Source organism: Phalangium opilio, unplaced genomic scaffold (assembly GCF_054372755.1).
Source record: "Phalangium opilio isolate 3A_F unplaced genomic scaffold, DU_Popi_V2 ptg000092l_1, whole genome shotgun sequence".
NCBI classification, from domain to species: domain Eukaryota; kingdom Metazoa; phylum Arthropoda; class Arachnida; order Opiliones; family Phalangiidae; genus Phalangium; species Phalangium opilio.
This window is the reverse complement of record NW_028324197.1, coordinates 214829-237617: the sequence shown is the minus strand read 5'-3', so window position 1 is coordinate 237617 and position 22789 is coordinate 214829. Positions and strand designations below refer to the sequence as shown.

The following is a 22789-nucleotide window of genomic DNA, read 5'->3' as shown; positions in this document are numbered from 1 at the left end:
TCTCCCTCGCGCCAATAAGAGACGCCAGAATGAGCCCGAGTTCACTGCTCGCGGGAGGCTAGCCAACTCGCACTGAATCTAGCGGGGTACCTTGGCGCCAAGGAGGATACCGCAATGGTACCGTATTTAATTTCCGAAATGGTCTATACGGTAGGTAGCAAGGCGGATTTATAAGGGAGGAGGTTCAGAGTCAGACAAAATGCACGTAGTCCGCAGTTCATAAAATTACACTGTGGCGTTCCCCAGTTACCATGATTACCACGACCCCCTCACGGCAAGAGAGCGTACGTTCTCGCCCATGCGTTCAAGCCCCCTTTTTCTAGCCTCATCAGCTTGTTTATAATTTTGAATATTCCTCGTTTGCAAGAACGATCACGTGACGTGCGCTTTTACCAACGGCTTTCGCGCCGATGCATGTTTTTATTTCCACATTTCCAAAACGAGTCTTCTCTCTTATTCATCCTCCTTGCTTTTAGCGAGCCGGCACAAAAATTTTCCAACACCATCACACCCTTACCCCACTCAAAGTAACGAAGCAAGTACCAGTCCATACTACCCCTTAATGCCAATAAGGATGAATACATACATCTCCTTTGCTAATTACCACCTGGTATTATCTATCATTCGATGTTGCTAACAAAGACCAAAATTATTTTGCAATGTGCTAAGGTTGTACAATACCCAACAAAAACGTTAGAGTCGTCTGCTCCAAAGCCGCGTTTAGCTCGCGCTCCTGCTTTATTTGCCTTTCTCGGGTTTAAATTTTGTGTTCCTTATGCGTGAACGTTCTTTTTCAAGAATTCTTTAACTCAGTATTCCGTATATTTGCCCTAAAGTGGTTTAGGACCAGACTTTGACTGTTTTTTTAGATCCCCTTTCGGTCAGCCTTGCTAAGCCTCGGCCGCCTTGTGGGCTTGTTAACAGCGGTATGTAGCCTAGAGTCAAGTTTAGTGCCGCTCTTCTGCGTGTTTCCCTGCCTCGAAATGTTTTCCACGTGCTACCAGTGCTTCTGAGTTTCTTATGTTCTACAACCATGCCTAATTTACCACGTACCCCCACCAAGTGTAAAACGAGTGTGCCTTCACAGCCACAATCAAAGTCCTCACCGAACTCTCTCAATGTCACTCTTACTCCCTCACGTTCCCCATCGGTCTCCGACTCACTGACCTATCAGGTCTTTGTCTGTCCTACTTGTCAGAACTGTCATCTCGCACTCTCAACTGTCACCTCGCCGCCTTGCTCTCACTGTGATCAGTCTCGCGAACTGCGCACATTGCGTTCTTTGATCTCAACTCTCCAAGCAACAGTTCAACAACTCTCGGACAATGCGGCGACATTGGGTATTGACGTAATGACCCTCACTACTGACTTTAAACGGATTGATGCCTCACTTACCACTCTCTCAAGCAATTTTACCTCTCAAACCGATACCATCACTAAATCGGTTCTTACTACCATCACGCCAGATCTCAAAACTCAACAAGATTCCCTAGCTTCTCTATCTACCCAATTTTCTGAACATGTTGCCACCTCCCCTGCCGTGCTATCCAGCCTTGTAAATCAAGTACAGGAGGAAACTGTCTCTGTGGTCAACAGCCACTGCAGTGTTCTTATATTTGGGCTACCTGAAGTCGATCCGGAAGATGACTCAAGCCAAGTTTTTTCCCTCATGGCCGATTGCAACATCAACTCCTTCGTTCGGTTCTTTCGTTTGGGCCGTACACCTCCCCCTGATGGAGCCCGCCCCAGGCCCGTCAAGGTCATCTTGTTCTCCCCAGGTCACAAGGGGCAGATTTTTCATCACTTTTGTATCCGGCGGACTGAAGACCCCACTTTTCCCCTTGAAGCCCGTCCAGACTATACCCCTTCGCAGCGTACTAAACTGGCTGCCGCCCGGACTGAACTTGCGCGCCGTACTGCGAGTGGCGAGAATGATCTCATTATCAGAAACTGCAAAGTGGTCAAAAAGCCTTTCCGTCCCTCCACCTCGTCCCCTTCGCGGCCCACACCAACGTCGCAATCGCGTCGTCCCATTACTACTGTACCGAAAGTACCGACCTTCAGCGGTCCTCCGTTATCTCACCCGAATAACATTCCTGTGACAACGCCTAGCCCCTCCATGGCACCTCTTGCCCCAACGCACTCTTCAGCCGCTTCATGGCCTCATCACATGCCACTTCAACGTCCGCATATGCCATTTCCGCGCCCGCCCATGCCATTTCCTCCTCCCCTCGGGCATACTCCGTCACTGGCATTTCCCGTCATGTCGCCCTTTACGACTCAGTAACCTCAATGCGAGTGCGTCTCCCTTTAGGCCAGCCTTACATACTTATCTCCAGTGCTATGACTCCTCGATATCACCAGGTGCCCCCTTGCCCGCTCTTTCTACCGTGCCTTTACACCTCTCAACAAGTTCAATCGCTCTGCTGGCCAACGTTCGCAGTCTCAAGGTCCGTCCACACTATGGCTTTTTTTCGCGTCGCAAGCTACGTAACGCTCGCGCGCGCGGTACGTCGCTTCGCTCGGATCGTTTACACTACTGAAATTCGCGCCAAAGCCATGCTCGCAAGGTCTTGCAAACCTCGCGAAAATCTTTGGCATGTCAAAGATTTTCGCAAGGATTGCAGCCTCGCAGCCAATCAGAGGTCTCCTGGTTGGCGCAGACGCCGTGTATTCGAGATATTTTCACGAAAACAAATATGTCTCCGGTTAATAGGCCTAGTGTTTCTCGTAAACAACTATTTTCGTTTTTATTAATAAATCACCTTAATAGAAATTGCACGAGAAGAAGGATATGGGTTCGCGAAGTTTTTGCAGAGAGAAAGAGTTGGTAATTACCATCATTTAATTCCAAAACTTCAGTTATATAAAGAGCTTTATGATGATTCCCTATATGTTCAATATTGTTGACTAACCCCCTTCTCAGTTTGATTATTTATTAAGGTCTAAAGTTAAGCCGGATATAATATTCAGCCAATGAAGCTCTCGGATATGCTGCGAAGTTTGTCAACGAGGGCGTATACCTTGGCGAATTTCTATAGTGTAAATGATCCGAGCGAAGCGACGTACCGCGCGCGCGAGCGTTACGTAGCTTGCGACGCGAAAAAAAGCCATAGTGTGGACTAACCTTCACACGATACAAACTAGCAGAACTTGTCACACTCGCCTCTACACACAAACTCTCTCTTGTCGCCATCACTGAAACCTGGTGGTCACCAGATGTCCTCGACAGTGAATACTCAATACCCGGTTTCACTATCTACCGGCAGGATCGACTAACACGTCCTTACGGCGGTGTCGCTCTGTATCTCCTCTCTACCCTTACTGTTACGGTTTTAACCCACTGTGATCTAGGCCTGGACAACTTTCCCCCGAACATTCAAGGTCTTGACATACTGTCGGTGCTCTTAACCCAACCGAATTATAAACTAGTCATCTGCCTAGTCTACCGTTCGCTTATAATAATCACGATTCCCTGGTTATGTTCCTCACAAAATTAACCGCGTTCTGTGATAACCATAAGTATTATTTACTGTTCCTCGGTGACTTTAACTACCCACGCGTTGACTGGACTACCTTTGTTACTACGCCCGGTGCGTGTCGGGCCAGCAAACTATTCTGTGATACCGCCCTGCAATCGTCTTTGACGCAAATAGTTGATTTTCCTACGCGTGATGGTGGTGCCCACTGTACTGACAATTCCCTTGATCTTATTTTTGTTACTGACCCTAATGTAGCACACACCCCCACATTACTACCCCCAATAGGTACGAGTGACCACGGTACCCTTTTGTTTAACGTTGCTCTCTCGGGCCTCCGAGGCTATACACGTCCCAAAGCCAAATTTTTTTAAAACTGATTATGCCTCGTTCAATAGCTTTCTTTCCACTGTTGATTGGTCTTTAGTGCTCTGCCAAGGTGACCCTGATACAAATTATTCGGCCTTCCTCGCTCTACTGCGCTCGGGCGTGCGCCAATTTTCCCCCCTTACCAAACCTCGTCCTACATTGCCACTTGCGGACCGGACTCAGGCAAGTCTACTTTTTAAAACTAAAGCCTGGCACCGGTACTGCAAAGCGAAATCCCGGGCCGTGTCGACAACTACCTTAGCTCGCCTTCGTCTTAACTATAATAAAGCCAGAAACGCTCACACAACTCACTACAGGAATAGTCAGCGTCGTCACGAGCGTTCACTGGTCTCTCTAATACGTACTAACCCCAGGGCCTTCTACTCCACCATAAACGGTTTTCGCAAATGCCGCTACAAAGTTATTCAACTCAAACATCCCGATGGTTCACTTACATCCACAATCGCTGAGAGCGCCTCACTGCTCAATGACTCTTTAGCGGCCACAGTTAGACTCACCTCTCCAACCCCTCCTATCTCTGCTACCACCATCCCCGCTGTTATACCGCCACTAACTATAAGCCAATTCACTTGCGACCCTGCTGATATTCAACGCCTTTTGTCCCATTTGAATGTTAATAAATCCCCAGGTTCTGATGGTCTCCACCCCTACCTCTTAAAATCCCTTGCCCCAATTCTAGCCCTGCCGATATATCTCCTCATTTCACACTCCTTTACATTGTGCACTGTCCCTTCCATGTGGAAGGAGGCTAACTTAACACGAATTCACAAAAAGGGCTCGCGCGCTGACCCGTCTAACTATCGTCCCATTAGCACCCTCAATCAGGTATCTAAACTATGCGAGAGTCTCGTCCACGAACAGCTCCGTTCCTACCTCGTAGGAAAAGATTTCTTCTCACACGCCCAGCATGGTTTCCTTCCTCATCGCTCGTGCTTAACGAACCTGCTCCACGCCACTAACGACTGGACGCAATGGCTCGATGCGGGCCACTCAGTCGACGTTCTTTACTTAGACTTCAGTAAAGCCTTTGATTCTATTCCCCATAGCGCCCTCCTATCAGCCCTCTATGATGCTGGTGTCGTGGGCGGTGCTCTCGAGTGGCTTTCCCAATACCTCACCGGCCGCAAGCAGCGCGTAGTTCTCCACGGATTCACAACTGATTGGCAGTGCATTGAAAAAGGGGTCCCACAGGGCTCCATTTTAGGACCATTACTTTTCAATGTGCTTATTAACTCAATGCCCTCAGTTGTTGCTAGCTCTTCCTTAGTCCTATTTGCTGACGATGCCAAACTCTACCATCTCATCGATAATTCAGCAGACTGCGCAGCCCTCCAAAGCGACCTCGACGCGGTTGTCCATTGGGGTAGGGTTCAAAGGCTAACATTTAACATTGCGAAATGCAAGATTCTCCACCTTGGCCGTAAAAATCCACTATTTGATTACACGATAAATAATGAGGCTCTATCTATGTCCACCTGCGAACGCGATCTGGGCGTCCTAATAGACCCCCTGCTTAAAATGTCAGCCCACTGCTCAAAGGTAGCTAAACGGGTGCGGAGCATCACGGGCATGATACGACGCAATCTTCATTTCCGCTCCTTACCCCTAATACAAACGCTTTATTCTTCCCTTGTTCTCCCTATATTTGACTTTTGCTCCCCAATTTGGTCACCCCACCTCTCTACTGACCTTCACACACTACAATTGGCTCAAAATGCGTACTCGAAGCTTCCCAATCAAATCTGCAATCGCCCAGCCCCGCTCAGGCTCTCATTACTACACCTTGACCCTGTCGCCACCCGCCTCAAAATTAATAATCTCTGCCTCGTTCACGACTTTATTCATGGTCACCTTGCCTCCGCCTTCTCCGACTATTTTACCCGTAATTCAAGCACTCGCACCCGTGGTCACTCTCACAAATTATTTAAGCCTAGGGCTCTAACTACCTATCGTCAAACTCATTTTACTACTGCCGTCATTGATGACTGGAACTCTTTACCCCCTGATCTCGTTACTATTACCAATAAGTCCCAATTTCGCCGTAAATTATCCGAGTATTTTAAGTCTTTACCTTAGCTTAGTTTCTTGATCGTTTGTTTCGCCATACTTGCCTCCCCCTATAGCAGGCCCCTCCATTCCAATAGTATCTTAACTTAATTGTTCTCTTTAAAAATGTATATATATATATTCTATTATTTCTCATAGGAAACGCATGTTATTATCGCTGCTCACGCTTAAGCCACTCAGCTGGCTCTGTGGGCAATTGTCTTGTATAAATAAATAAATAAATAAATAAATGGTCTAAGGCTGTGCAGTGCATGACGCATAAGTTTTTTCTCCTTTCCTAAATCGTAGAAAATGTCTTTAGCCTACCTATTCTCCCCCAAACCTGTCTCGATTTATAGATACAATAGTTTGAAGCGCTACACCCTTTCCCTCTTGAAGCTTCCAGTTTAACAGCTCTATGATTAGACACGGTTATACGAGAAAGAATCACAACATTGTATAGAAAACCCTAGTTGCTAAAGGCTTGTCTATATACATGTACAGGTACACAAACTGGTTCTGAACTTGTAAGACTGAAGTCAGGCCCGATATAGAGTAATGGCAGTACTACCTATGCAAACGGCATACCTCCTATCTCTTAGCTCAGTGTCATGCCCCTACTGGGCGCGTACAGTATCCTCTCTTACAAAAGCGCGCCCAGAGGGAGGGATACACGGTTTTCACCCCTCTCTACCACCATTAGTCTATACACTGTATCCTCAAAAAGTTTTTATAAATACGAAGTTTGAAAAAATATTCTAACTATTGCGACTGTCCACTTAAATATCGCGAGTGTCCACTTAAAATAACGCGAGTGTCCACTTAAAATAACGCGAGTGTCCATTTAAAATATCGCGAGTGTCCACTTAAAATATCGCGAGCGTCCATTTAAAATATCGGGAGCGTCCATTTAAAATATCGCGAGCGTCCATTTAAAATATCGCGAGCGTCCATTTAAAATATCGCGAGCGTCCATTTAAAATATCGCGAGCGTCCATTTAAAATATCGCGAGCGTCCATTTAAAATATCGCGAGCGTCCATTTAAAATATCGCGAGCGTCCATTTAAAATATCGCGAGCGTCCATTTAAAATATCGCGAGCGTCCATTTAAAATATCGCGAGCGTCCATTTAAAATATCGCGAGTGTCCATTTAAAATATCGCGAGCGTCCATTTAAATTTTGCCAAGCGTCCATTTAAATTTTGCCAAGCGTCCAGTAACCCAGTTCAATTTCATTTTGCTTCTCCCAGTGTTACTAAGCCAAGAGGCTGCAGGGAGAAAGGCTACAGTTCAGTTTGACCATCTTGGCTGATGTAGAAGGCCTCACAATCAAAACGTGGCACTGAAGATAAAGCTGAGAGAGGGAGCAACTTCTCCCACCTCAATAATTTCAAACATTATTCACACGTCCTGTTAAATTATCAGTAACGTCCTGGTGTATACGTACTATATAAAAGTCACAAAATGTTTAGTCACTAATCTTTTAGATTGGTCAAACTTAACATTCGATTTTTACCTCATTTTATTTTTGATGTTCATTACCAAACACCACTAAAATAATTATCCTGATAAAACAAAGCATGAATTAAAACCAGGCATGGATATAGTTTTGATGCTTTTATTAATAGTTACCTATCATCTTCATATAAAACAGTTCCGAACACAATTGACTTCATGCGATATGAAGAAAGCTCAATTCGTTTCTTACTAACCGTCTTTCTGAAATCCCGTCCCTAAGAAAGATACCTAACCGATCGCTAAACGCGCCCGGCCCCAAGCCCCCAACCAAACCAAGTCGAATGATTTCTCAATTCCGCGAATTTCCCCTCTCCTATGACTATAACAGCATAGTACAAAAAAAAAAAAGAAAAATTCCAAGAATAAAAGAAGTTCCCAGGTGCGAAAAAGGAAAACCGCTCCTCGCTGTCACGAAAGAATGAGGAAAAGGGGTGCAAAATGGACTGCAAGGTTTTGCGCTCTAGGCGAGCTTCATTTATATTGATACGTGGAGTCCAGGTTGAGGGGCAAATAGAGTCTTTGTAACCCACGTGACGCGATTCATCCACTCGTAGGGTATGGTCCTTTTTTCAAATTTTAGGCCACCGCCCCCAACGCGAGCGCCATCTAGCGTTCTAGATCGGTAATAAACCTCGCCGACGCTACCTTTAACTGTGAAATTTTCATACCCGAGATGGCGATTTTTCGTCTTTTTCCTTTTAATGAATATTAAAAAACTTCCTCAACCAAACGCACGAAAAATGATTACAATTTTTTTTTGTTTAAATGAAATGTTAATAAAATCCCGTATTGTGTCTAATTGTGACTATTTACACCTGTTATATGGACCCTTCTTCCAATGGGTTTTATGTTTTTGCTTTAGATAAAAACTGAATAATTTCCGAAGGTATCGTATAACACATTAAAAGTGCCTCGAATATTTGATATCTACCTGTCCTGTTTCATTGAAATGTTAATACATCTCATTTTTGTTCAATTTTGAACTCTTATATCCACTTTGGGGAGCCTTTTTCAAGCGGTATTTCATAATGTTTCTAGTTAGTAGTCTTAAACATTATATCTAAATTATGATTCTAATTTACTGCATGATTCAGAATCTTAAGAAATTATCTAGTTTCATCCAAATTCTAAAATAGATTTCATATGGAATTATTTAAAATTTCAATTTAATATGTTTATATATTAAATTCGAGGCTATTTTCAGTGCATTGTACCTTAGGAGATTTAATAATTTTCAACAAAAAAGATTTAAAAATCATGAAGAAAAGGGTCCCAAAATCGAATGTAAACCTCAACACCAAAAACATTTTCGATTGATTTTTAAGTCTAATGAATTTTGGAAGATAGAAGAAATACCTGGCTTGATTAAGTGTGATATTCATCTAAAGCAAGAGCACGAAAACATGGAGGAAAAGAGGTCCCCATATCAAATGTAAAAACTAAAATAAAACACAAAGTGTGATTTATTCTCAATTTAGAAAAACAGATGTATATCTGGATTACGATTCTTACGTAGTGCATTACTTGATAACTTAAGAAATTATCTAGATTAAAAGAAACTAAAAAAACATGAAAAATCTTTGGAACTAGGGTTGCCACTGCGGATTTAAAAAGCCAAAATTGAATTTTGTATTTATTTCAAAGAAAATTGTATATATCAAAAATGATAGGTAAATTTTAGTGCGTTGTACGACACCTTAATAAGAAATATAATGAAAAACCGTTAGAAAAGAGGTCCTAATACCGGATGAAGAAAGTCATAATGAAACAAAAAATTGTATGTATTGTAAATTTTAATTAAATAGGTAGATACCAAAAATTCAACGTACTTGCGATACCCTAAACCTTACGAAGCTCACGTGTTTTAATCGAAAAAAATTATGGAAAAACGTTAGAACGAGGGGCCACATAGCAGATGTAAAAATTGAAAATTACATACAATATGGGATGAATTATACATTTCAATTATAAAGGTATATATCGAAAACTCAAGTCTATAGATAATTCTTTTAAATCGAACTTATTGTTTAGGTTTAAGTTGAACCTGGTCCTTGGTCACCCTCAAAACATCCCTCATTTTTATAATGGGCACCCTAGTGTCAGCCTATTATCCAATTCTGAGATTGCCTATACCTTTGAAGGCTCGTTTGACGTGCGTTTGTAAGTTTCGATAGAAATGTATCCCTTAACATCTTCGGCTGGGACTACACTCTTAATTTGAAGCGGTTCCTCGGAATCCACATAAGCAATAAACTTCCTCATTGATAGTAATATTGTAAATTTTTCTTTCCCAATTTTGCATAATTTCGATCATTGACTCCAGAAAGTAATGTTTGTTGAGTAATTTCTTCAGAAAGCTCAACATCTCCATTTGGAATTTTAAGAATTTTGATCAAACGCAAAAAAACTTCCTAAGTCATTAAGAAAAAGGGTCCCAAAATCGAATTTAAAAACTCACACCAGAAACATATTGGATTGATTTTTAAGTCTAATGAATTAGGAAGATGCGAAAAAAATACGTATTTTGTATGTATATGTATTATTATGTATAATTTTCATCTAAAGCAAAGACCACAAAAAGTTGTAAAAAGTGAAATCCCCATATCGAACGTAAAAATTCAAATAAAACACAAAACGTGATATATTCTCTATTACAAATAAATGAATCTCTGATTACGATTATAATTTATAATTATTTAATACGTTAAGAAATTATCAAGACTCATCGAAACTAGAAAAACATGAAAAACCAGGTATATATCATAAGTATGAGCATGAGTTAATAATATGTTAGCTCCCTATAAGTTACTCAGGCAATTCATTTTTATACTCCAGCGTTTTCTCCCGCGCCGCCGGCTTCCCAATTATATGCGACGCTCTGCGGCCGCCACGTGAACGAAAATCTTATTTACTCTTCTTTCCGGGTTTTGCCCGGAAGCGCGTGAAGTGGAAGCTAGCCAATGATATCGGAGCTATTTAAGCAGCCGAATATTTCGCTCAGTAGCCTCGGTTAAGAAAACAATTAAGTGGATTTGATTTAGCTCAATTGTATAATTTTCTGGTTTCAAGTCACAATAAAAACTCTTATCTTTAGAATTATTTATCAATATCGGTAAAATACATTGAGTTCCTGCATTTTTTTCTCTCAGTACTGACACAAACGCCATGATTTAATGTTAAATTGTTAAAACATAAACATTCAAGACTAAAACACTCCCTTGATGAAAAAGCAGCCGATGACTCGAGGTCGAGGAGCCGTACGAGCGGGATTTGTTTTTTCGACAAGAGAGAGCGCAACATTCGGATTTTTTCCCGCGCGGGCGAAATGAGAAGAAATCGCTGGATACATTACGCCTATGGAGCCTGAGTAACTTATAGATAGGGAGCTAGCATATTATTCACTCATGGTATGAGGTTAATTTTTGTGCTTTATGTGATACCTTAGGAATATGACTAATTTGAATCAAAAACAAAGGTTATGGAAAACCGTTCCCGAACATGAATTTGGGGCTGTTAATAAGGTGTAAACTATAGCTGTTTTTAGAATAGTTGGCTGAACCTTCTCTGAAAATAGACTACATTTGACTGCAGACTCATCCCGCAAATTATTTAGCTAAAAAATCGATCTGAATTTTTCTGCTAAAGTTGATAAAGAGCTGCACTACAGCTGCTAGTTCAGCTTAACTGACTTAAATCTAGCTGCAAAAGTTTTAAGTAGCCTTATAGCTGCAGGTATTAAAATACTGTAAATTGAATGTTTCTTTGGACCATTTTCATGTTATCGCTGTTAGATGGTTGGAAAAGCTTTGCAAATAAGTCAAATTGATGATACTACAACATGACTGAAATCAAACTGTAATGGTAGCCCATGTGATATGCCTTAATATAGATGCACTCAAGCTTAGTAAGAAGGAGTTTGCAAATCTCATTGACTGGAATACAACATCAAATACATCTGTAAGCAGCCCTTAAAATAAGATGCTGTATCTTAAAAACGGACTTTATGAAGCTGTGCTAAAATTCTGCACGTAATATCTGTCAGCCAATTAAAATTATCGGTATAGGGGCAAAAATAGGTTAAATTACATAAAAGTTTTATAATTACAGCTTATCATTATAAACACACTTCTATGTGATCTTGCGTCTTTTCGTTTACATGAGGGCCCTGAAAGGGATAGAACAACTATAACGGTGCTTCCAATGGGGCTTCAGTGGTCTGTAAGTAGACTGCAGTTTGGGTGGAGATACCTGTCAGTGGTCTTTAGCCACTTTGGTTTATTGCATGTTTAAGTGCACTTGTACCAACGTGTATTACTTAATGTAATTCATTGTTACAAGGAATACTGCAGTGCCCTAAGAATCCTGCAGAACAGACAAGTTTTCATTACATTCATCCATCCCATCTTAACCGGGCACTGGGTTTATAGCAAAGGTGGGCAAATTCGAGATTTGTTTCTTCTTGTGACTTTCCATTGTAAATAGAAACACAAATAATGCAAAAAGTTAAATACAATTATTGAATCTGATCTAACGACTGGCTTAAGTAATAATCGACTTCTCAATCAGTAAGCAAGTCGAGTCTAAAACACCAGCTTGAAATCAAAAGTTCGAAGCAGAGTATTTTGAAAGTATAAATCGTTATCATGAAAGTCATCGTACTCAAGCAAACCAGTTTATGATTACGATTGGCTCTGTTTGCGCAGTGCGGTTTGTACTCGCGAGCCTCGCTTTCTCTATTCAATCAAGGCTTCAAAAGTCTTGAAAGAAAGCTCAACCTCAAGGGGTTTTTAAATCACGCTCGAGATGCAAGATAGGATTAACAAGAGTGAGGAATTCATATTCGCTACACTGATTCAATTAAGCCTGGTTTTGGTGAACCTTTAAAGAACAAAATGTTTAGATGTCAAGCGAGTGATGCAATTCATGATGGTCAGTAACTGTTACATCTCTTCTCAATTGTGATGGTTCTAGTAGTGAACTGACAATGTCCCTTTAAATAGAAAATCCCGATCTCCAATAATAGGTTATGATAGTTTTTAAATTTATTTCGAATCCACTCAAAATATACCTAAACAATTATAAACAGACCATGTTCTAATTAAGTAAAGGGCTGAAACCATTTTTTAATTTCTAACGTACAAAAATATATCATTTAGTGTAATTTAATTTGCCTTTTCTACTGGTGCTGTAGTTGCTTGTTTAAATTATGTTTGAGTCATCCTTCATTACATGGATTGCCGCCTAACAAAATATTATGCTCTATTCCTTAGATTTGACTACTATATTTAAAGTCCTTTAACCATATTCATATTGATGCACATTTATTCGTTAGTATTTATGTATACATTCTTGGTTTCACATATACAATCATTTTATAATATGTTTTGAAAGAATCTTTTAATATTCATAGAAAATAATTGTACGCAAAAACACATTTTTAAATGCTCCTTTATTTTTTCAGACAAAGATATTGTCAATATATACATTTGATTTGCATGGGCGTCCTTAGACATGCAGACTGCTCCCCGTTACACTGTAATCGATCAACACACTGTTATGAAACCATGTATTATTAATATATTTACAATATTTCTCCATACCTCTCACAAATTTGAATTTTTCTGTATTCCCTGTACAACAAAACATCGTTAAGATGTTGGAGTGAAAGTTTAGCTCTTCGAGCTCGTTTCAGACTACCAGCAATTGAAAACATGCGTTCTACATCGCAGCTAGTTGCTGGTATTCCTAAGAATCGTTTGGCTATTTTCGCCAATTTAGGAAACGATTTGTGGTGGGAACGCCAATAATCCAAAGCAGTCATCGTCGTGTCTTCTTCTTCCATTTGCGATGGAACTGCAGCTCCTAGATACGAATCTAATTCGCTTTTCAATCGGTTACTAATCAAAGGTGAGCCTGAGGTAGAGGCTTCGTTTGACAACTTCGATTTTAAATACGTAAAACGCCCTTTAGGAGTAGATTTGTCGACATTCGTCGAAGGAACATCATCAGGAAGATATGACTTTATAATTCTAAGGGCTTCTTCTTCAGTTGGCGTACGAAATTCAGGATATTTATATTTCCAACTGGGTTCAGAAAATAGTTCTGAAAGAAAGGGACTAACCATTTAAACAGATATGGAAGTAGTACAACAAGTTACTTTTAGTCGATCAAGGGTGTTAAAATATGCATACAAATATACCTCACCAAAACATTCTCCATAATTAGTAATTAAATTTCAAAGTTGTGATTTCAGCTCGCTAAGCCTAATGCCATTTTGCATACAAAGTTACATATGTATAATTTGATGAGACAAGGCATTTTCCACGACCCATAAGTGGCATAATAATTGTGCTTGCCTTTATTAAAATGTCACCGATTTCTCGTGGGAAACTCCTATGTCTCGTGAAATTAAACTTATTCAAACTTACTCGCAAAATGGACATGGGCTTAGCTAGCTAGAATAACAACTTTGAAAATAAATTATAAATTAATGAGGAAGTTTTGGTGAGTCATCCTAACATTGTTATGTATATTTTAACTGATCGATTATGTTCCTTCTTAATTTTCAAGTGTGAAACACCGCAATTAATGACAAACTTTGAAACATCAGAAGCTTCTGCGAAGGGTCCAGAAATGCGGCAACCAGAAAACTCCTATGTCTCGTGAAATTAAACTTATTCAAACTTACTCGCAAAATGGACATGGGCTTAGCTAGCTAGAATAACAACTTTGAAAATAAATTATAAATTAATGAGGAAGTTTTGGTGAGTCATCCTAACATTGTTATGTATATTTTAACTGATCGATTATGTTCCTTCTTAATTTTCAAGTGTGAAACACCGCAATTAATGACAAACTTTGAAACATCAGAAGCTTCTGCGAAGGGTCCAGAAATGCGGCAACCAGAAAACTGTCTGAATTCAACGTCCCACTGAATCTTGCAGCCATTTCGAGGAGCAGTTTCTCCTTCTCTTCTACAAACATCTCCGTTTCGCAGTCCCTTACTTCCATAAAAGCTTCCATTAACACTGAAATAGCATCACATGCAGTTGGACCATCTCCTTGAATTTTTTGTGTAGCGTCTTTCATTGGTTTAAACAGGGCTAAAAACTCTAAAGAATATGATTCTACGCTGTATGGAAGACACAAAAGGGTGGCGTCAATTCCAGCTTTATTACTTAATTTCGCTTCGATAAGAACTTTTCTTATTGCGTCAAGCATCCCCTCCTAGGAAAAACATGTAGTGTTAGAAATATGCGACAAGTCTCTCCTGCACTCACATAACCAACCTCGTTCAATCGTTCAATTGCATAATATAAACTATTCCACCGAGTTGTACCAGGCAAAAGTACATCACGACCCATTGTCAGTGTTCTAAGCTTAGCAGTCCACTTTGGTGATTTCCGGAAGAACTTTATAATCTTGTTTGCGAGCGATATGAACTTAATCATTTCACTACTGTTGCCACCAACTTTCATCGCGGCGTTAGTACATAACTGGATCGAGTGTGCTATACAACGCCCTCTTATCCAGTTCCATGGAGTACGATCTCGTAAAGAAGTGTTATCAGAATCTTCAACCAAAAACGGCCAATCAGAGCTGGGAGTTGATGACGTATTTGATTTTTGGTTCTTTGATTGCTCTGGTTGTAATGAATCTATGATCGACTTTTCAGGGTTTGACTGCTCATAAGTGGACTGTGTGTTTAACGTTGGGGTCACGTTTTGTCCTCGCTTTGGTAAATTGTGGAAGCGATCTTTTTGACTTGAAGTTAATTTCAGTCTTTTGTGTTCAATAATTGCTTCTGATTTCCCATTTCGAGAAACTTCACCTTCTGGTCCACATTTTTTCTTTCGTTCGATCGTTCTCTTAGTCTTCAAGGCATTCGATGGCTCTCTACTTTGTGATGTCTCACTCTCAGCTAATTCTGCGTGTTTGCTCTCGGAAGACGGTGTTGGAATGACACTTTCATGGGCATCGGACATATCGGGAGCTACTGGGACATGAGGCTTTTGGAAGATTAAGTCCCACGGACCCCAGGCTGTTCATTTTACATATAAATCACATACGAAATACATGTTTAAGGAAATGCACGGCTAAGTAATTATGAGGTAGACATTACCTTCATCAAGATGAACTTCTCGTAAATTAACATCTATATCACACGGTTCGATCTCATTTACTTCCGCTTCAGAGTCACTAACGTCTTCGTCATTAGCGGTTATTTCTTCATTTATCTTCTCATCTTCCGGGGTCCACAAAAGCCACTCGTCTTGAAAAATATCAGCAAGACTCAAAGCTTTCTCAATATTTGTTGCATTATCCGCGCATACTGAATACACCTGAATATACGTTGAAGTTTTAACAGTGATACTGTATTAGACCTTTGGTTAGAAATGTGGTAAAGATTTCTCCCCTATACTTGGCGCGACAGCGCTGAAGGTATCTAAAGAGTGAATCCACTTCGAAATTTCTAATTTAAAAACACGCGTCTCATGGCTATTTCAAATACGCTAGATACATCTAACTCGATTAAGTATAGTTGAAGAAACCTTAGCTAGGACTGGACTATTCTTACATCTGCTGGTTCAATTCCAACTCTGGCAAGAGTATCCAACAAACGTTGCAGAATAAATTCTCCCGTATGTGCCTCAGGAAAGTGCTCAAACGCAATAAGGACATTTCTTTTCAACCATTCCTTGTCTATAAATTGAGCTCTAATACCTATAAAGACGGAAACGTTATTAGATATCTAACTCACAATGTTCATACCTTGACTCAATAATAAACTAGCTCCTTATGAGTTACTGGGACCAGATAAAATAACGTATCCAGCGATTTCGACTTTCCACTTCCTTGAGGACTGACTTTTTTACTAGGTTTTATTAGCCGTGTCAATTGCTTTCAACCTCTGTACGCTTTTGTCTCCCCTTTCCCACACGATGTTGTAAGAAACGTAATCGCTAGCTAAGTTACTCATATTTATGTGAGTAACGCATAGGGAGCTTCTATATTATTAACAAATGCTTATACCTAAAGTAGGCTCCCTTAAGCGACTGCTCCAGATGTCTATTGTCAAATTAATGCTATTGGGATCTGCCTCGTGAAACAATTCTCGTAACTTAGGTTTAACCGCTTCTGATTTCTTCTCAAGCGCACGTGTCAATTCGCGTCTACTTATCAGATTCAGATGTGGTCCAAGATGTGAAATCATTTGTTTGAACGCCCATCCTTCCACGACAGAAAACGGCAAACCATCAATGGATATCAGATCTAGTAACAAGTCCTTAAATATATTTTGCTCCTCCGATGTATCTTCCACCTTCTTTGCTTTTTTGCTGGGAGGAATCTTAACTGCTAAGAACTTCTCTTCCGCTATCCTTTTTTTCGGCGCAGTTTCTCGAACTAATTGATTGGACGAGTGACTTGTCTGTGATGTAATATTTTTGTGTCATTAATGTGCAAGAGACTAGTGATTAGTTACGCATTCTAACGATGAACAACTTACAACTGAATTGAATTTGTTATATAGTCCGTCCAACGGAAGAAGAGACCTGAGAAATACGTTCACACGTATTACTCGTGTTTCTTCTTTCGTTGGACGGACTATAGTTACACTATATAATTATACACTAAAGAGGACACGCTAAATTTCCAAAACAAATTACCTCAACATGTCGGCGAAAATTATAAGCAACTGAAGAATGATAGGTTTTATTGCAGTGCTTGCATTGCATAAACACTTTCTTTGTTATTTGTCCATTTTCCACAATGTTTCCATTGTATATGAAATGTTCTTGAAGATTACCAGTTCCAAATTTGCCTCTCTTAAATCGTTCCAAGAAGGTTCTATCAATTCTTAGTACAACTTCAGACGACAACGCCTGAATAATGTCGCCAGACGTCTCAGAACTAGATTCAGTTCTATTTTCCATTCTTAACTACGTTCCAACGTCTGCACAGCTCAAGTAGTCATCCTGTGTTTGCGTATGTTAAATATGAAATCGCATCTCTGTTAATTGAGAGCATTTGAATTTAAGCAGCAGAGACATAGGCTAATAGAATCGCGCAGAATCTAGAATTTTCAGCCCAAATATAAAATTATGCCTAATCCTAAAAGAATCCATCTTTAGACAAGGAGGCTATTTGCGTAGTCCTTAACCCGACGCACTTTGCACACTAATAGTCTGACCTCCTTGTCAAAAACGGTACTAATACTTCAAGCATAAGTTTATACGATACTAATTTACTTCTAGCATAAGTTTATACGATACTAATATACTTCTAGCATAAGTTTATACGATACTAATATACTTCTAGCATAAGTTTATACGATACTAATATACTTCTAGCATAGGTTTATACGATACTAATATACTTCTAGCATAAGTTTATACGATACTAATATACTTCTAGCATAAGTTTATACGATACTACTATACTTCTAGCATAAGTTTATACGATACTACTATACTTCTAGCATAAGTTTATACGATACTAATATACTTCTAGCATAAGTTTATACGATACTAATATACTTCTAGCATAAGTTTATACGATACTAATATACTTCTAGCATAAGTTTATACGATATGTTCCATAAGTATTGGTAATTCTAGAGACTCACTAAGAGTTAGGTCGAGAACGACAAGCGAGAATTCACTACACTCGGTTTTGCAGTCCATCACCCTATTTAGTCTCTACAAAGCCTTTGGCAGCGTCTCACCGGGCGTCGCTTTACGAGAATCTATACGTCAATTCATGACCATCTCTCAGTAACCAGTGACTGAGTTATGGAGCATATCATATGAACTTATGCTTCTAGTCTGTAAACTTCGTATTTCAGCTTAACGATTTCCACACATGCTATTACCATGGATAAAGAATGCGCGTTAGGAAATTTGTTTTCACTCTACAGGATAGGCAACTCCCTATCTCCGACGACAGCTTATTCTGTTTATACTCTGTTACAACATCGGTTGTCAGCACGCGCAAAGCTAGGTCTCTATGTAACGTAGCTTTGTATGTGCTGACAAGAGACAAAAAACTTCAGGATCTTCAGGATTTAAAATGCCCACGAGTTTTTTAGCTCGAGTGCACGGACCTCTAGGCCTTAGTTTCAAATACGTGTGAAATTGCCTACAGCCTACTACACGTATTTGAAACTAAGGCCTAGAGGTTCGTGCACTCGAGCTAAAAAACTCGCGGATACTTTAAATCCTGAAGATCCTGAAGTTTTTTGTCTCTTGACAGCACGTACAAAGCTACGTTAAATAGAGACCTAGCTTTACGCGTGCTGACAACCGATGTTGTAACAGAGTATATACAGAATAAGCTGTCGTTCGAGATAGGGAGTTGCCGATCCTATAGCGTGAAAACAAATTTCCGCACGCGCATTCTTTATCCATGCTATTACATATTTACCGTGTAATCACGAAACACAAGTTGTAGGGTATTGATTAAATACAGTAGTACTGAAACTGTCTCTTCATTAAAGGATTAAATACCAGTAATAAACGTTTAAATTTCTGTATTAATATGTAGAAAATGTTCATTCGTTAGCCCAATTGGACAAGGTATTTCTAGAAAGCCTGGCAAAAATTAATAGGCTTGTTCTTTGGGTTAAAAGGGGTCCAAATAGTCTTGTAACCTTTAGGGCTAAAGCGGTCCGTTTCCTCTTATGGCCTCTCAAATTCATACCACCAAAAAAAAGGTTGATCATAATTGTGAAATTAGTATTGTGTCTATAACGGAATTGTTTTTGATTATTTACCATAAGTAAATATTAGACATACGTTAGACAATAGTGAATGACATAGAAGGTCCGGTAATGTTAATTACTTTCTATTAATGGTTTTTTCTAATCTCAAGTAGCTCAAACGTCAGTTACGTTTTCTTCAGATTAATTGGTAACTTCCATATTGTAATTACAAGATATCGTAAGACCATACTTATATAAACTTTAACTGTTACAAAAATGTGCCATCAACATTTAAGCAAACCTGCACGGCTTTGGAAAACACTATCGAAGATGCCTTGCCTCTCGCCTGAGCTACACACATTAACTTCTGATTAGTTTAAACTATTAACACAGAAACGGATTGAGTTTAGCGAACCTATAAAGACGTTCACGGTTTGCTACTAGATGTTAACGTTATTAGGTCATTAACCCATGCTAAACAATCGAAACCACTTTTATAAAAAATCCACGAAAATTTGTTTCACAATTCTGACAACTGTCATTGTTACGCGCCCATAACTAAGGAACAGTTTAGTCCAAAAGGTCATAGTCCTTTTTTACGCATTTTTACCCAAAGAACACGCCTGTTAGTTTGTGTCAGATTTGCCAGAAACAGTGACAGTATAGTATTAGTATAATAGGAGCAAGCACACTTAAGAAGTCAACCGTTGAACAGAAAACCGACCAATACCGACAGTTCACCGGAACTAGGTATTGTATCTTTGCACACTTTGTATGTTAGTAAGCCTTCCAGGCTGAAACTTATAGCATACATATCCTATTCTTAGTATAGTAAAAATAACGTATTATATTTGGAAATGAAATATTGCGGCTTACCAAGAAATCACTAACTTCTCGAATGTAAAGACCACATATCAAATGTCGTCTAACACGTTTAATAACAAGAGATAAGACAGCAAAGTGTATCAAATAAACTAAATCTAAAAACGCGTAGGTGCCACCTAAGATATAATAAATAAAAAACATACCTCAAGTGAGGGCAAAACTCTCCGGAGTCCGGTTAGCAATTACGCTTGTGGTAGTTCGGCAAACTCTGATTTAAATTCGCGAATCCGATTACACGCTAATCCGAAACCCGAAAATACTGCTAGAAAATCCTCCCCCCCCAAAAACACGTGAACCGTGCCCCATGACAAAAAACACCGAACTTATTAGGTGTATGCGTGGTAGGCCAACAAGTTGGCCAACCACGATCATACGCTTTAGCGGAAAGCCCAATTGTCATGTTTTGTAATAGACCCTTCCATTAATTACCAACGCACAGGGGAATGGCGGCCATATTATGAGAGTTCCCTCGCGCGAAGAGTTAACGCCAGGTGGAGGCTAGTAAACTCGCACTACCGCTTGTGGTACTTCTTGGCCCGAGGGAACTAGCCTAATATGGCGGTCAATCCCCTGTGCTGTTTGATTTTCCTGTGGAATTAAAGGAATGGTCTATTGGTTCGACTTTCGAACGAGGATTTGTACGCAAACGACTATGCTGAGCTGCACTTAAACGCATTAGTTAGTTCATTTACTACCAACAGCTAAAAAAATGAGTTTTCGTTTCAATATATATATTTGTCAATGTCAACCTAACTGTTGAGTAAAACCGATCATAACTATATAAAATCGTTCACAAATGTGTTTCATGTGTGCTACATTTAGCGACTAACTGTTAATCGTGACCATGATTCAATTAGTTGTGCTGGTAGAAACAGAATCACCAAGTAGAGTTCCCAGTCTATAAAGTAAAATCAGACATCAAGTTTGAACCCCACCGTACTATTTTATTCAGTCCGCATCGCGAGGTCGAATGTAAACCCCTGGAAGTTTAGCTACCCCGTATAGAATTCGAAACTATTCCGAATTGCATCGAGAAGTCAAAGTATGACGATTAGTTTTTTAAACGAAGGTGCCTAACTCGTCTGATTTATCTTCAAAAAAACTAATTACTCCCCCCCTAACAACGCTATACCAGATCTCTAAAGCCAACATCGCATCAACGAATTAGCGACAACGTACGCATAAGTGGGCGTTTCTAATAATCGAGCGTAATAGGGAAGGTTCTAACATCTTCAATTGCATTCTTTGAAATTAAAGGAATAAAACCAAGGGGTGCAGTTGAAGCCCAGGAGATTCGCAAATTTGCCCACCTTTGGTTTATAGTAAGGATTATTCTCCTTAAGTGAACTGGCAGTAGAAAGAGCTTCGGGGTGTGACACCTTATTAGAAAGTTATCATAGGTGGTGTTTGAACGTTTAGACTTTAATTCTGATATCAGAATAGTAAATTTTTCATTCTCATTCTAGAACATTTAAACTTTACCTCTATTATTAGAACATTAACAGAATATGGTTTAAAGACGGAAAATTAACGAGATATAGTTTAAAATCGGTACATTTCTGAATCATATTCTGAAAGCAGAACGTTAGTTAAAGGGTCTGATAGTAGAACATAACGGTTCCATGTCTAAATCCAGAACATTGTTGGTTTAATCTAGCTTTATGGACAAACCATTTATGGTTTATTTTAACTGAATCAATTTTCAAACCATAATACACCGAAATTTAAACTATTACTGGTATGATGTTTTAGTTTAAACAATGAAGAGACCATGTTTAGACCTCTAGTTTCTACAGTGTGTAGCGAACTGAAAGTGGGCTGGAGCGATCATTAAGTAGAAAAGTAAATCATATTATAAATTTATGTTTAGAAACTGTATAAATTGTACAATATACAGGGGGTTTCTGGAAAGTCTGGCACAAATTAACAGGCACGTTCCTTGGGTCAAAAGGAGTCCGAAAGGTCCTATGACGTTTTGGGGTAAAGCGCTCCGTTGCGACGTTATGGGCTCTCAAAAGTAGGCCGTAAAACAAGGAGATTTTGCAGAATTATAGCACTAGTATTGTGGTTTTGACCCAATTGTTTTCGATTATTGAGCATAAGGCAATGATCGAAATGAGTTCAAACCTAGTGGAAGACCGTGAACGTGTTAAACGGCCAAAAGCGTTAATCCCTTTGTTTTTATTAATGATTGTAATTAAAGGTAAGGAAAGTAGCTCAGATATCGGTTACTTGTTTGTTCAGATGTACTGGTAACTGACCAGTCTTTTATTCTTTATTTCAATTAGACACATTACTTTTACAATAATTCGAATGAACCCCTTAAATTTTACAATAAATCGAATCGATTCTATTAATTTTACAATAATTCGAATCGAACCCCATTACTTTTACAATAATTCGAATCGAACCCCATTTCTTGTACAATAATTCGAATGAAACCCAATTACATTGTTCTACAAAAATTGTTGAAAATGGGCATCATCAACGTTTAAGCAAAGTTGCGCGCGTCGTTTGAAAGATTTACCAACAAGTGTTACGGATGCTATCACATCCATCAATTATGCTTTGTCGCAAGTCTTCGACATCGCGAACTTCACTTCGGTATACCAAGTCCTTGAGATGGCCCCAAAGAAAAAAATCGCATGGGTTAAGATCGGGAGATCTTGCTGGCCACGCAACAGTTCCGCCTCGACCTATCCACCTCCGTTTAAAACAAATTATGCTGTGTTGGTCTAAACATTAGGGTAGTTTTCAACGTCAGCAGTT

General features: G+C 39.6%; 1 long non-coding RNA gene across 1 annotated transcript; it reads right to left on the bottom strand.

Moving 5' to 3' along the window:
• Positions 1-7238: 7238 nt before the first annotated feature.
• LOC149640881 (uncharacterized) lies at positions 7239-8080 on the bottom strand. Its single transcript, XR_016372089.1, has 3 exons — positions 7549-8080; positions 7433-7481; positions 7239-7362 (listed from the first exon to the last, which is right to left on the bottom strand). It is a non-coding gene; the product is annotated as an uncharacterized LOC149640881 (long non-coding RNA).
• Between the last annotated feature and the right edge of the window lie 14709 nt (positions 8081-22789).